Below are 15788 nucleotides of genomic sequence, written 5' to 3'. Positions count from 1 at the left end.
CCGCCATGTTTGAGTTCTGACCGTTTAAGTTAACATGGGAAATGCGAGGATGAAAAACTACATGTTTACAGAGGCTTTTACAGGGGTTTATGTGTACGACTTAGAATGGAGACAGACGGGAAACAAAAAACGTGATCGCACTTCCGGCGACATCGGGTGGTGTTACACTGAAAATGGTCCCCCTAGAAAATTAAAAAAAAAAGGAAAAAGCACCACAGCCCGTAGGCTACGGGATTGGCGCTTAACCGTTGGATTTAACGGCCCGTAGAACTACGGGCCCGGCGGTAAATGTGTTAAGGTACTGCCCTTACGCCCCTACTTTTGGCCTTTTTTCGGGGTGGCCTGGAAGGGCTCCTTTTACTTTGCCGTTAGGCTCACTTTTGGTTTCCGAAGCCCTCTGTTGGATCCTGTCAAATAACCCCCCTCGGCCCCCTTAGCACACGGCCTCTCCACCATTCGAAGGGTTTTCTCTGAACTAGGCGTCCCCCTCTCCGAGGAGAAAACAATCGGCCCCTCGACCAAGCTCGAGTTCTTGGGCATCACCCTCGATACTATAGCTTTCGAGGCCTCCCTCCCCCCGGAGAAATTAAACAGAATCACCCTCCTCCTGCACAATTACCTCCTGGCCTCCATCTGCACCAAACGACAGTTGTTAGCCCTACTCGGCCACATCAACTTTGCACTCCGCATCATCCCCCAAGGCAGTCCCTTCATTTCTCACCTCCTCACCACAGCCTTTCCAATTGTCGTGGCTGCACTTATCTGGGGCCACGAGTGGTCCCAAAAGTGTATACTAATTCACTCCGATAATCAGGCCACAGTCGACAGCATTAATAAAGGCCGTTCCAACTCCCCCGACATCATGCCATTCCTCCGCCGTCTCACCTGGTCCTCTGTCACCCACAACTTTATCATCCGTGCCGCCCATATACCCGGTCACAATAACCTAACTTCAGATTCTCTCTCCCGTCTCTCTTTCTAGAGGTTTCGACAGCTGGCGCCGGACGCCGACCTCCACCCAACATCCATCCCTCCATTTTCCAAGACCATCTTCATTTGAACCCCCAGCTCCGTCACCTCCTCATCCAGTCACGCCACCATATCATCAACGGATTTGCACCCAGGACACTCTCCACCTACCTCACAGCATGGAACACATTGAAGAGGTTCTACACCAACACCGGCACCCCCTTCCCCTCAACTGACGTCACCATAATCGCAGCATTCCTCACGCACTGCCACTCCCATCTCCATCTCCGCACCTCCACCCTCCATGTCTACCTCAGCGGGGTCGGCTTCTTCTTCCGCCTCTTGGACGGATCCCCGAGTTCGGCCATCTCCCACCCCCACATCTGCTTCGGGGCCTTCGACGCAGCGAAGTCCCGACCACACCCAGACGTCATCCCCTAACCTCTGACCTGCTTCTTCGCTGCCTCCGTACCCTCCGCGCCGGCTACCTCACACCCCACATCTCCTGGAAAGCATGTTCATCGGCTTCCTGCGGTGCTCTGAGCTGACCTCCTCATCCTCCCGGTACGACCCCTCCCACCATCCAAGCCTGGCCGACATCACCTTCCACTCCTCCGAATCCCTCACCTTCACCCTCAAACGCAGCAAGACGGACCAGCTGGGGCGTTCATCCACCATTCACCTCTTCAAGACAGACTCCCCCCTCAGTCCATATGAGCCCATCCTCCGTTATGTCACCACGAGACGTTCCCTGCACGCCACACCTCAAGACCCCCTCTTCATCACGGAAACCGGCTCAATCGTCACCCGTTCCTGGTTCCACCACCACCTCCGCCAAGTCCTCTCCCTTTCCGGCCTCCTGCCCCAACTCTACTCCGGTCACTCATACCGGATCGGCACCGCCACCACCGCATCCCGGCAAGGCCTCCAATCATGTGACAGTTGCCCGCCTAGACACTCCCTCCGATTACCTCCACAACCGACGTAGCCTTTTGGGGGCAGCGTTCCATCAGCTCCTCTCCCAAGCAGCTCACTTTGGCTAATATTAGAGATCCATGTACGTAATATGCGGGTGTTATCAACGACTCGCTTTTACTGGATCTCCGATACGGGCTAAGTGGCTGCCCGCCTAGACCCTCTGGTCATCTCCACAAACCGATGTAGCCTTTTCGGAGCAGAGGCGACAGACAGCTCCAGGGCCGAGTAACCATGGTCGTCTGGCTCCCGAGACTACACCCCCACCCTGAGTCTCGCCCCACCTCGGGCTCCTCATCAATACACACACATTTCATTTCCCTTCAATAAATACTGTTTAACTTGAGCAGAAGGTGTGGTCTCTTACTAGTGAACTGTCTAATATACTATCTAAATAACAATATGTACATTGAAAATATAGGATACCAGGTAAACAACATGCTAACTAAATAACATACTTAAAATGTGTGGTCAAGAAAAACAAACCTATAATAATAAACAAAAACAATTGACCAAGATATGACCGCATAGTGGCTAGAGTATGTCTTGGCCAGTCGCTATATTGTCCTTGGTATCTGCTATGATCCTTTCTTATCATAGCCATGATCCCTTTATTCTTCACAAAGACATTATTTTCGAATCAAGTCTCATTCACGGATCATCTAGTCATCAAGAGGGTTCCTCTACAGTATCTTCCTGTTGGAGGTCAAACGCATAAATCATAATCATCATCACCGTCATCATCGTCATCGCCTCAAGACTTATTCTGTTGCACAAATAAACGCCACACATACTTCGACGCTGAGCATCTCCTTTGTTGTCTTCCATTGTGACGCAGTGTTTAAACTTTTTGCTATCAGATGATGACCATACCATGCACGTTTCATTCCCCAGTGGATATCACTGGAAGCAGCCTCACTCTGTTTCGCTTCCTTGTTCTATTTTCCTAATGGGAGAAAACAAACAAGATCGATGACAGATGAAAGCCGACTAATCAGGGAAAGATATTCTAATCTAGCTCCTCCTCAGACGACAGACGCGTTCATTAATCAATATGTTTTATTTCCACCCTCCAGGGTAAGTACAATGCCTTCTCGTATAGCTTTGTCCTGGAACAGAAAGGTCACGGTTTCAATTCATGGAACAGGCCTGTGTTAACCTCTTTCAACCTGGTGTACCTGTGTGTATCATGCCATTATAGGAACAGCTCAGTGGCCTTGTGGAGTGTTTGGCAGGTCGGGGTTCGATCCCATCCAGGGGATGTACTTGTACATCAAGCTGCCTTACTTATTGTTCCTAATTGTACTTAAGTACAGTACTTGAGTAAATGTACCGTATATATATCCCAGATTGGCAGTACGCAGTAATGTGTTGAATGTCTTCCCACTCGGCTGTTTCCCATTATGAGTGTTTGATTACATTCTGGTCCAGGCCGTTTGAAGTTATACCTAGCGGATGCACCTCAAACTATAAGAGTATGAGACTTATTACAGGGGATATGCTAAGGAAGCAGCCTGTAATCAGCAGCTCATGAATTGTTTTTTGAAAGTTTATAGCCGTTCTTTAATTTACATTGTGTACGGAAGGGTTATCAAAGTTAGTGTAGCCCCCATGTGCAAGCACGTGCGCACCCACACACTCAAACACACGTGCGCGCGCACGCACGCACGCACGCACACGCACACACACACATACATGCACACACACACACACAAAAGCACAGATGTGGGAGAAAAAACGATAAAAGTTCCTCAAGGTCTGGTGCAAAACGTCTTATTTGCATTCAGCAGCAGTCACCACACACTGTCTTCATATGACTCTCTGTGTGTCTCTCCTCTACTGTGCAGTGTGAAGCAACTGAGAGCTTTAAAAAAAAAATGATAGTTGCTTGTAGCCTACAAAGCAACTATAAAACAAAAAAGCTCTCAGTTGCTTCACTCAGTGAACACACACACACACACACACACACACACACGCACACGCACACATTTTTCCCTCTACTGTATATCTGGAATAAAATACGTTCACAGTTCTAAACTTCATCTATCTATCACATCAGCACATTTACAGCCCTTGGAGCGTTTTCACAGATTTCCCGTCCTCAGCTCTGAGTCCAAAGTTCTGTTACTGTATCTCTCCCCATGATAACTGTAATGTAATTCTGCTTGTAGTGGGAGACATGGCTCCCTCACTCATCCTGTAAATCAAGGCCATATGACCTCAGGGTATATAGAAGATTCAATCCAGCCAATGATTGTGTGTGTGCACGTGTGTGTGTGTGTGTGTGTGTGTGTGTGTGTGTGTGTGTGTGTGTGTGTGTGTGTGTGTGTGTGTGTGTGTGTGTGTGTGTGTGTGTGTGTGTGTGTGTGTGTGTGTGTGTGTAAGCCATGGGTCTCGCGCACAGGGAAACCAAATATCTCAATCTCATCCAAAGGACAATCCCCCTGAACCCAGGCTGATAACGTCTCTGTCGGGTGGAAACCTCATTATGTCCGCAAACTGTTACTTTTCAGGATTCAAATTCAAAAGCATCAAAAGCAGCAGATCTACAAGCTACGAGCTTGCGGATCTACTACTTTTGATGCTTTTGTGTGACTCTGTAATATGACGATCAAGTAGGGCGTTCATTTATGAAAAAAACACAAAAGGTCAGAATATGGAGATAAGAGGTTTCTGACCGACAACGGTTGATAAGCTTCTGGTTTTCAGGCGGAATTACTCTGCTTCAGAGTGACAAGGAGAACAAGGAGATGTTAAAGCCTTCACCACCAGCTTTCTGAACAGCTTCCTCCTGGCTACCATCAGACTGTTGAACAGGCGCTGCGACTAGGGTTGCATATAAGCGACACCCGGCTCGGTGTCCCTTACTTCCAAGAAAATTTAGGGACAGCCAAAAAATAAATACATTTCACTGTATGTATGTACAGTTTGTGTATATAATATCAACCACTTGAACCCCAACATCCATATTCTGGGGGAAACATTAGGCAAATAGCCCATTGTGATGGTTGGCCGAACAGTCAAGGCTGCAAAAAGACAACCTGAGAGTCCAAGAATGCACTTCTGGGTTTTTTATTCACCTTTCCAAAACCAGAAGTCCAGTGCAGACCATAATACAGTGCTGCCTCGGCAAAGACAAAGACGAAAAATAAGACTGGCCAAAATAACAGTTGTACAAAAATAAACGCACTTGCCGACAACACTAAGGAACAACACCTAAACAGATGAGAAGCTGTACCAGGCCATACTTTCTAAGGGCCCTGGGAGCTCTCACACAGGCTGTTAATAGCGCGTCACCCAAGGTCTAACTGATTACCACCACCTGCATGCTCCTTTTTATAGGGAGTGAGACATACCAAAACACATTACAGCAATTGGCAATTCAATTAACTCACAACAAGCAAACACCAGGCCTATGAGTTAACACACAATTACTGAAGGTTTTACCATCGACTTCACATGAATTTCCGGGCGCCCATACACCAACTAGTCTCTTTTTAAATGAGATTGCTCTTGAATCAAACACCCCTCCTCCTCTGCAGCACTTGGCACCTTCCCAATTAACAGGATTGCCACTGCAGAGGGGAGAGAGGTGACCCACACAATCAATTAAACTTCAGTTCAATAAATAAACATATTTAAAACCATGAGTAGTAGTACACTTCAGCCATACATTTTACAGTATCAATGATAAAACATACAATGACACACCTTGACAACTTGACCCACCCCAGCAAGCACAGTCAGGACCCGGACCAATCAGTGACGTCTCGATTGGGGCTAGATCAAGTAAAAACCAAGACAAGTCAGATCTGGCCCAGAATATCACCTGATTTCAACCAAAATTAATCCTGACCACAAAACGTCACTTCCAGGACGTCATCTAAACACATTTCTCATCACCCAAAATTGCTGTCCAAATGTCCATATGATGTCCCGGTGATGACGTCCTGTAAATGACATAAAGATCATCCCCATATGGGCTGTGATCTGGCCTAGTCCTGAACGTCACCGGGGTGATGACCGGGCGTCATCATAACATCATCATGACGTCATTGTGCTTGCTGGGACACTTCCAAGCCGGCTGGAAGGTGGTTAATTTGGAAGCAGCTGTGTAGTCAGCTATGTTTTCAAACGGGGGTCTGCAGGGCTAATAAGTGTCAATTTGGAGGTCCTTGACATGAAAAAGTTTGAGAACTACTGCTAAACACAATGTGTGTCTCACACTAGTAGGCACCAAACTAAAGTCAGCCAAAGGTTTCTTCTGTTCAAAGGTTATTTGGGTTTAACAAGGTCCTGGCAGGATGATGGGAGAATATTAATTCCCCCCGGATTATACAAACACAGTGTTGAAACCTTGTTGTGCAAAAGTCTAATCTAATGCTGCTGTAATTGAGAGGTTGAAGATTGTGCTCCTTTCAGGAGCCAGTTGGCACATGAAGGGAGGATCCTCCTCCTCCGGTGTCAACATGACAGTGTGTTTTTTTCTTTTAAGTGCACATCTGTCAACTCTATCCTGTTAAAACGCACTCCTAGTTTACTATCTGGAGTTCTCAACCCATGGAGTTTGTGACAGCCACATCAACTTAACTCACACAGGAGTAGGCCTATAATACACAAATACGCACACACACACACACACACGTGCACACGCACACGTACACATACAGTACACGCACACGCGCACACGCACGCACGCTGGTATTACTGTACTTTTGCATTGTGTAAATGCCATTTTTAGCTCTTTAACTGTAAAGCCAGTTATACTTAGTTGCACGCAGGAGTCGCACAACGAAAATAGAGCTGCGACGCGTACAAACCGGGCATAACCACGACCACAACCACTAAACCTGATATCTAAATGCCTAATTCTAACCTCAACATGAATCTTTTCTTATTTTAACTCTATTCAACTCTCGTTTTAACTAACAATAAAACAACCATTTCTCTTGTGAGAACCAGTAAAATTATCCTCACAATGTCTATTTCTCGAATTCTATACCCCCCACCCCCATACACACACACACACACACACACACACACACACACACACACACACACACACACACACACACACACACACACACACACAGTCACACACACACGGACACACACACACGGACACACACACACACACACACACACACACACGGACACACACACGGACACACACACACACACACACACACACACACACACACACACACACACACACACACACACACACACACACACACACACACACACACACACACACACACACACACACACACACACACACACTGGGGAGAGACAGTTATGGCGAGTGTGGACCTGGCCTGCTCTCTTTCAGTATGGCGGCAGACGAAATTAAATCAAACAGGCAAAGTGCGTAAGAAGCTGGCAACCATTCTGCCATCAACAGGCAGCAGCACAAAGAGGCCACAACATTACGGATCATGGCTTTAACTGTCTGTGAAACACATCTCAGATGGGGAGAGAATGTATGGATGAACTGCATGGCAAGTCTGGACTCAGATGACAGGTGGGGAAAAATCCCCTCATCCACTTGGTTTCGGGGCTGCTGCCTCGCTCATATTGATGTGTGTGTGTGTGTGTGTGTGTGTGTGTGTGTGTGTGTGTGTGTGTGTGTGTGTGTGTGTGTGTGTGTGTGTGTGTGTGTGTGTGCGTGCGTGTGTGTGTCTCATTGTGATGTTTGAAGTAGATTTTCTTTATTGCTGCAATTACAGAGAGAGTCGAAGTCAAGGCATTAACTAAGACATAAAAATATTGTAACCTGTTAAAACGTGCATTCAAATAAGGCAATCTAACGTGTGTGCGTGTGTGTGTGCGTGTCTGTGTGTGTGTGTGTGTGTGTGTGTTGCATTGCAGCTGCAGAGACCCCAGAGTAGGCCTATAGCTTGTGAGTAGTGTTGCCATGTCTGCTTATCATAAGCGACCTGGGCTTGTTTCTTCTGTAAAGTCGCTTAAATATTGGTAGTTTAAAGTGTAGTGTAAACATTTTCATGTCAAGGACCCCCAAATTAAATGATGTATTTGGCCGTGGACCCCCATCTGAAAATATTTTGTAGCAGGGACCCCATACAACATTTGTGTTTTTCATAAAGATGTGTGTTGTTTAACTAAAATACATTTTCTACTGGGAGCTACAGTGTGCAAACTTCCCTTTCCTTCTAAAATATTCCCCATTTTTTCATATTTTTACAAGATTTGTTTTGAAAGTAGCAGATCTACAAGCTCACAACGCATCGCATGAGCTCGTAGATCGCCTATTTTCAAATAGCCAATGCATACAGGTTTAAATATAAAGTGCTCGTGTGGCCTAGTCGCTTCTTTTGGGCTTGTTTTCATACAGTAGTTGCTTATTTATCTCGCTAAACCTGGCAACACTGATTGCAGCTGTAGAGACCCCAGTGTGGCTCGTGGGTGAGTCAGAGGTCCCAGGGTTTTTTCCATGCAGTCATCGTGCCCGTCCAGACCCCCGGCTGAAAAATGAAGTCTGCGCTGTAGCAGACTGAAATGAAAATAACACATTTCATATTGTACAGCGCCGGCTTCTATTTATTCAGCCCGAAGCAATTACATAAGACGTGTGTAACATAGCAAAAACCTCTGTAAGCCAGCCTGGCCTGCCGTTCAGCAGCAGGCTGCTTTTACTGCAACGCTGCTTTGATTCGATTTACGCTTTGTTAATCGTCTCACTTGCAGGAGGTCATTTGGAAGAGTTATTGATGGTTGTATAGTGATGTTTGCGGTGCTGTTTTATACTGGCTGGGTTCTCTGACTCCAGCCATGTAGAACAGTTAGCCGTATGCGTTGCGTTTCCCAGACTGACAGATGAGAGACTCGACTGCCAAAACAAAGGAACTGCCTGAGTAAATGAGGCCCACAGTTTATATGGAGAACCATGGTGGGGTTCAACTTACAATTTTAGTGTCGATGAACTCCAAAAGACCAAACTGTGAATAGTTATTTTTATCCGTGAAGCATTAGACCGCTGATGACAGCAGTCTCTTCCACTGTGATAATACATCCGTGCAGACTCAGAGCACACCTAACCCTATTTAGGTGGCAATAAAGCTCTTTGTGTGCTACATGGACCAATGTTACCTGATTTAACCCATTATGACCTGGTAATTTTTTGATTTGAGCTAAAAAGCCATATTTCACACTTTTGGCTATTCAAAAATAGCAGATATACAAGCTCATAGCGCGGCACCGAGTGCCACGCTATGAGCTTGTAGATCTGCTATTTTTGAAAAATCGTGAAAATGTGTGCAAATCTTTGAATATATATATTTTTAAAGCGAATATTTTTAACTCAAATCTTTGCTTCTGGGGGTCCCTGGAACAAAATATTTTCAGATGGGGGTTTTTCAGACGGCCAAATACATATAATTTTGGGGGTCCTTGGAATGAAAAAGATTGAGCACAACTTATATAGAAACATACGTTTTTCAGAATACTGTTGGGATTTAGGAGACATGTTTTTTTGATTGATTGATTGATTGATTGATTGATTGATTGAATATCTTATTAGGCAAAAAATGTAAAACAGCACAGTTACATTTAAAATACTTTGTCTAACAGGTCCGTTCATAAAAGTCCTTGCGGACTTGTTTCCAATGAGGGCCTTGGTATTCAATTCATAGGCATATATAGTGGCACCACAGTTCAAATATCATTACAAAATAAACAGCAAAATAAATAAATAAATAAATAAATAAATAACACTATGTACAACAAAGAAAATAAAAAAGAGGGGAAAAAAATATGTACAAGAACAGGGGGGGGGGGAGGGTCTGCTGTCTAACGGGAAAATGGTACTACCTCCTCATTTGGCCTCCTGAAAGGTGATTTTTTTAAGGCTCTTTTAAATGAGCCCAGCGAACTGCATTTTTTGAGGGATGGAGTTAGACTATTCCAATCCTGGGTGGCAGTGCTGTAGAAGGAGAATTTGCCCATGTTTGTTTTATGGGTGGGTGGTACCAAATTGTTGTTAACGCTCCCTCTGGTATTGTGACTGTGGGTGTCGCTAACCTTTTGGAGGTATTTACTCAGATATGCGGGAATAGGGGGCATATCGGGCAAATTTGCATTTACAATTTTGAAGGCCAGTCCCATTTTTAGTTGTTTAACCCTGTCTTCCACCCTGAGCCAGCCTAGGCTGGCAAAATGGGTGGGAGAAAGGTGGGTCATGGGCCCCAATCCGAGGAGTAGCCGAATCAGTTTGTTTTGGGCGGTTTGAAGCTTATAGTCTTCAGTGACACTGAGGTGTTGGAGTACCAGGAGGTGCAAGCATAGTCAAAAAGTGGTTGAATCAGGGCCCCAGAATCGGCTTCAGGTCTTAATGGGTTAAATGTCAGCTGAAATGAAAGAAAATATGTTTTTCACAATTTTAAGGCACAGTTATCCATGGTCATAGAAACAAGATGCCAAAACATTTGAAGAAATTAATGTTTACTCGAAGGCCCTAAAAGTACAATATTTTTTAAAGATTTATTTTTGGGCTTTTATGCCTTTATTTATAGGACAGTAGACTGACAGGAAATAAGGAGAGAGATGGGGAGTGACACGCAGCAAAGGTCATCGGGATCGGGACTCGAACTGGCAAGACGCCGTCAGGCTGACATTTCAGCTTAGGGTGCCTGGACCGCCGCGCCGCAGCCCAGCCCTAAAGGTACAATCTTAGAGGTACTAACTTATCTAGCTTTCTGTTTGTAAACAAGGATTCAAACTTGGCCACTATTGTTGCACTTAGATCCCATAGCCCGAGGGAATGGGACGGTTGGCTGAACGTGTTGCACTGACTGATTCAGTCTGTAGACTACCTGTGATTGGCTGAGACACGACCTGTGACACCCAGCCCAGTTCAGTAGAAATATGCTAGGATATGGACGCAAAAAGCCATTTCAGCTGGTATTTACTGTAACTGTGCAAATAACTACCACTCCAGCCATTAACCACTCCAGCCATTAACGGCCCTAAACACTCATACCGGTGTTTTCAGTTATTCTTGCAGATTACACCTCTAGTCAGAATGAATGAATGAGTGGAACTACAGTATACTGACAATTTTATGATGTCACAAAAAACCTATGGGCCCAAAATAATTATAAGGTAAATTGGCCTGAGGTGCAGCAACACTAACATATGTGATGAGGGAGATGTCAATTACACCTAGTGCGTACACGCCCACACAGTGCTGAGGTGGAATCAGAGCAACTCAAAAACACCTGTATGAGTGTTCAGGGTCTTTAAAATTCACGGAGGTAAGTGCATATTTAGGTTAAAGCACTTAAACCCTATATACTTTGTTAATCGGTGTCCCCCAGGGGTAGACTTGCTTCATCTCCTTTTTTCACCTCTACACCAAAATCTCTTTGCTGAAAATACCAGATCTACCAGCTCGCAATGCATCGTAACACGACATATCTTACCTATTTTTGCTGAATGTTGGCCCAGAATAGGAATGTCTGTTCTCGGCATACCCCTGTTCTTTGACCAGTATGACAACCTGGTGCATCGGCAGGAGAAAGGAGCTCATAGAGCTCGCCAACGTCAATGGGCACACGTTTCAGCAGGGTCTAAACGAGGTGCTCCACCAAGACACCTACAGGGAGAACATGCAGAAACTCTCCCGTCTGCACAGGGATCAACCCATCACACAGATGGACCACGCCATGTTCTAGGCATAAGATTGTTCCACATGTTCTGCTTAATCAGTTGAAACAGAACCTAAATGTGCAATAAATAATTTATGAAGGATCAGCGTGGTAACGGTTGAGTGTGCAGCTTGACTCACAACAACCAAAGTGGCTATATTGTCAAATGCTGTAACCTATTGTATTGAGTCTGACTTCCAATAAAATGTTCTTTGACTTCCTTTGGTTTGACAGATGAGAGTCTTGACTGCCAAAATAAATTAACTGCCTGAGTGAACGAGGGCCACACTTTATATGGAGACCGGATGGGGGACCTTGGTGCTTTGATTAACTCAAAGTACCAATAAAAGACAACTCTGTTGGTTATTTGTATCCTCTGCAGTGGCGGAACAAATCAAAGCCGGGCCGGGAGGCACAGCACAGTGATCAGGCCCCCCCTGCGCGCGCGCAGCGCGCGTGCGTGGGTGCACATCCCCACAATTTTGCGGGTTTGCGGCGGTTTCGGTCACTTTTTGGGGGGCTTTTTGTCACTTTATTTCGGTTTTAGGGTTAGGGTATAGGGTTAGGTTAGGGTTATGTTGTTTAATTCTTATTTTTGCCTGATTTTACCGATTTATTATCTGACGGCACGGGGCGGAGGCGGCCGCCTCCCTGGCCTCCCCGGACGCTCCGCCACTGATCCTCTGAAGTATTTCAATGCTCGTGAAAACATTCTCTTCCACTGTGCTAACAAATCCATCCAGACCACACAGGTAATCAACTACTATATACGGTAAACAAACACATTTGAATGTTAAAAAGCTGTCCACGCACTTTATATCATTATCACACTAGCACACTGGTTTGGAGTCACACTGTGGTATCTACGGCCATAATGGCATGTCTGTTAGGGCAGGGGTCTTCAACGTTTTTCAGGCCAAGGACCCCTTAGCTGAGAGAGAGATGAAGCATGGACCCCCCACTACATACTGTATTGGATTCATGTTAAATGTGTGTTTTTAACCACTTAAACTCTCAATACTTTGTAAACTTGACTCTTGGCTCGGTACTTGGTCTGATCTTTTTTCCCCTGTAAACCAAACCTCTTCGCTGAAAATAGCCAATCTACAAGCTCATAACACGTCCCAGACGCTTATAGATCTACTATTTTCGGCTAATGTATCCCCCTGAATATAGGGATGCGAGGGTTCAAGTGGTTAATGTAAAAAATATATATATATAGACCCGCTGCCCTGTGTCAGGGCATTTTAACCCTGCACAGGTGGTTCAGAGTAAAACGTGTCAAAAATATCACACACAAGATCTGCCACAACTGTGTGCTTTAAAAACAAAAACAAAAGAAAACTTATGGGCCCAAAATAATGATAACAAGGTAAATTGACCTGCCCTTAGAGGTGCAACAACAAAACTAACTGGGGTGTGATGGAGCTGTCAATCAAACCTAGTTTGTGCACGCCCACACAAGTCCTGGAGGTGTAATCAGAGTCACTGAGAAACACAGTGTTCGAGAGGTGAGAGTAAGTGCATGTTTGGGTTTCTCAGAGCGAAGGGCATCAATAGCTCCACTCAGTTCCCGACGGAGAATTGCAATTTCAGCTTTAAACTCCTCAAGGGATGCCTGGCGAGACAGCTTTAGCTCGTTTCTCAAAGTTTGTAGCGTTAAATAGCTCCGTTCCCTCCGCCATCTTGCGCTTTTCAACACCACGCTTCTTCTTTGTCATATAACTCCACAGTTCGAATTAAAAAATAAAAACAAGACTGCGCTATCACTTATTATGATAAGTGGTTAAATGTTGTGTACGGTTCCAAGGGATGTAGTGAAATATCAAGTTTTAAGTCTTCAAGTAATAAATAGCCGGGAGCTGCAGGACCACATCTACTCTTACAGGCATTACGTGACCCCCCCCCCCCCCCCCTCAGTGCATGTTTAGGTTTAATCACATGAACCCAAGTATCGCTATTCTTTTAGCTACAGTGAGGTCGAGACATATTTTGTGTGAATATGGGAAGGGTATCGACATCACGCGTAGTGTATTGAAGGTGGAAGCAAAGGTACTTCCTGTGTGAAGTTGACTCCTTTTTGTGGCTCGGGGGTTTGTCTGAATTTTTCATGTTGCAGGTCCTTCACACTACCATAGTTTTGCTGATACCTGTGCTGTTTGAACCTCCAAGACAATGACACGGCCCCAAATACCTGTGAGTGTCTCAAAGAATGATGGGGTGAACATTAGGCCTGATCTACAAGCTCACAACGCATTGCAACGTGTCGCAAAGCAACAAACTAACACTAACTCCAAACCTTAACCCCTAAAGGTGGGCGCATGCTACCATTTTCGGTGGTCACCTTATCACCTTATCACCGCGGTGGTGATAGAGAGAGCTCTCTCTATCATAGAAAGCGCTCTCTCTATCATCTAAAAGGTGATAGGGTGACCACCTCATTTGGTAGCATGCGTGGGCCTTAACCCTTAACCTCCATGCCTTAACCCTTAACCCCAAGGTAACATATTGTAGGCATGACCCCTTTTTGGCAAAAAATATTTCATTTAGAGGGAAAACGGGAGGGGGCTTAGTATAGAGCCCTGGGGGACTACGGTCAACTCGGTATATAGGGTTTGAGTGGTTAAGGAGAATTTTAATACGTCCTGTGCAGTCAGTCCTAATGGCTCCCTGCGAGATTTCTTTTTCCTAAACATTTCAAAGTGTGTAAGGGCCAATGCAAGAAATGACCAGAACATGACAAATGAACCAAATATGTGTACATTTGTCCATGAAGCATTACAAACAGCAGGTTGCCATATGGTCATCTACACCGCTCCCAGTCCAATACCCTATAATATAAGTAGAGGTCAGCTACTGTATGTTGTAAATGAACATTCAGACTAAACAATGGCCTGCTGTTTCCCATGTAATGTGATGAGTTATGGGATCATGACTTCCACGTGACTATTGAAATACTAGTGGAACCGATGTGGATATTTTGTTTATATATTAATTTGGGGATGTTTATTTGATGATATTGAACTGTTTGGTGCTACTTTGTATGTTTATGAATTGAATACCAGGAACCCCAATTGAAACAAGACCACAAGGACCTTTTTGGACGTACCTTTTAGACAAAGTGTTTTGACTGTACTTGCTGTTTTTTACATTTCTGCCTAATAAAAATATTCAATCAATCAATAAAAAAAAAACGTACGTACAACATGCTAATTCTGAATTGCTGCATACATTTGTTTTTTTCCCCCATTTGATTTCCTGTTTAATTTCTTTCATAAGCTGTGGCATTGTTACATGAAACCATGTCAGCTTTCCTCTTTTCCAGCACATTCTTTAGAATCTAATACCCTTAATAACCCGGTGAACCCTGTCCCAGGGTCTTATGAAGTAATCCGGAGGGGAAAAAAGAAAGAAAGAAAGAAAAAACTCCAACAGAACAGCTAAGTACTAATTAGACAGCTGATAGTAGTAGCACCATTCGTAGATGCAGGCGATGAAAGAGCAAAACATTTGTGAATCATTGATGTTTTTGTGACACAGCGGCGGTTTTGAATGACATGTGCCTTGTGTAAGCTTGTGTGATATTACTGATAAGAGGCCCGTTCTGTGTTGACGGTCACGTTCAGATGGTCACAGAGAGACTGGAATTTGAACTCAAATGTACAGTAAGGATTTCTATACAGTAGTGAACACCTGAAGACTACTGTATAACAGGACGCTTCCAGTAAAGGTGAGTTCACTCTCAATGCATTGTAATGTTATTTGATTCATTATTTTGCTCCTTTGTTACATATTTTGTACAAAGAGGATATCTTTAACACAGCTCTAGTTTGTTCAGTGATAACGCAGATTCTTATGCAACCCAGGAAAAGGTTAGCAAAGTTATCATGACCAACTGAAATAGCTTGATTACAGATTTTCTCAATTGCATAGAAATTGTTTTCTTTCATAAGATAAATATTTATCTTTTAGAAGCACACCAATCAGTACAAACATCTAATTCTTGCCCTTACATTAGTGGATAAGGGAATACTGCTGTACGGTACTGTAGAGGCTATGTGCTATTTTGGTCAGAAATCTGACCTTTGAAATGTCACACTGACATAACATGTAAGGAAAAGTTGATGCAAAGTAAAATACCCCATTTTTCGAAGTGTCACAGTATTTCCAAAGGCAGCA

This window comes from Gymnoscopelus braueri (assembly GCF_963280865.1).
Source record: "Gymnoscopelus braueri genome assembly, chromosome: 8".
NCBI classification, from domain to species: Eukaryota; Metazoa; Chordata; class Actinopteri; order Myctophiformes; family Myctophidae; genus Gymnoscopelus; species Gymnoscopelus braueri.
Note: the sequence above shows the minus strand (reverse complement) of the source record.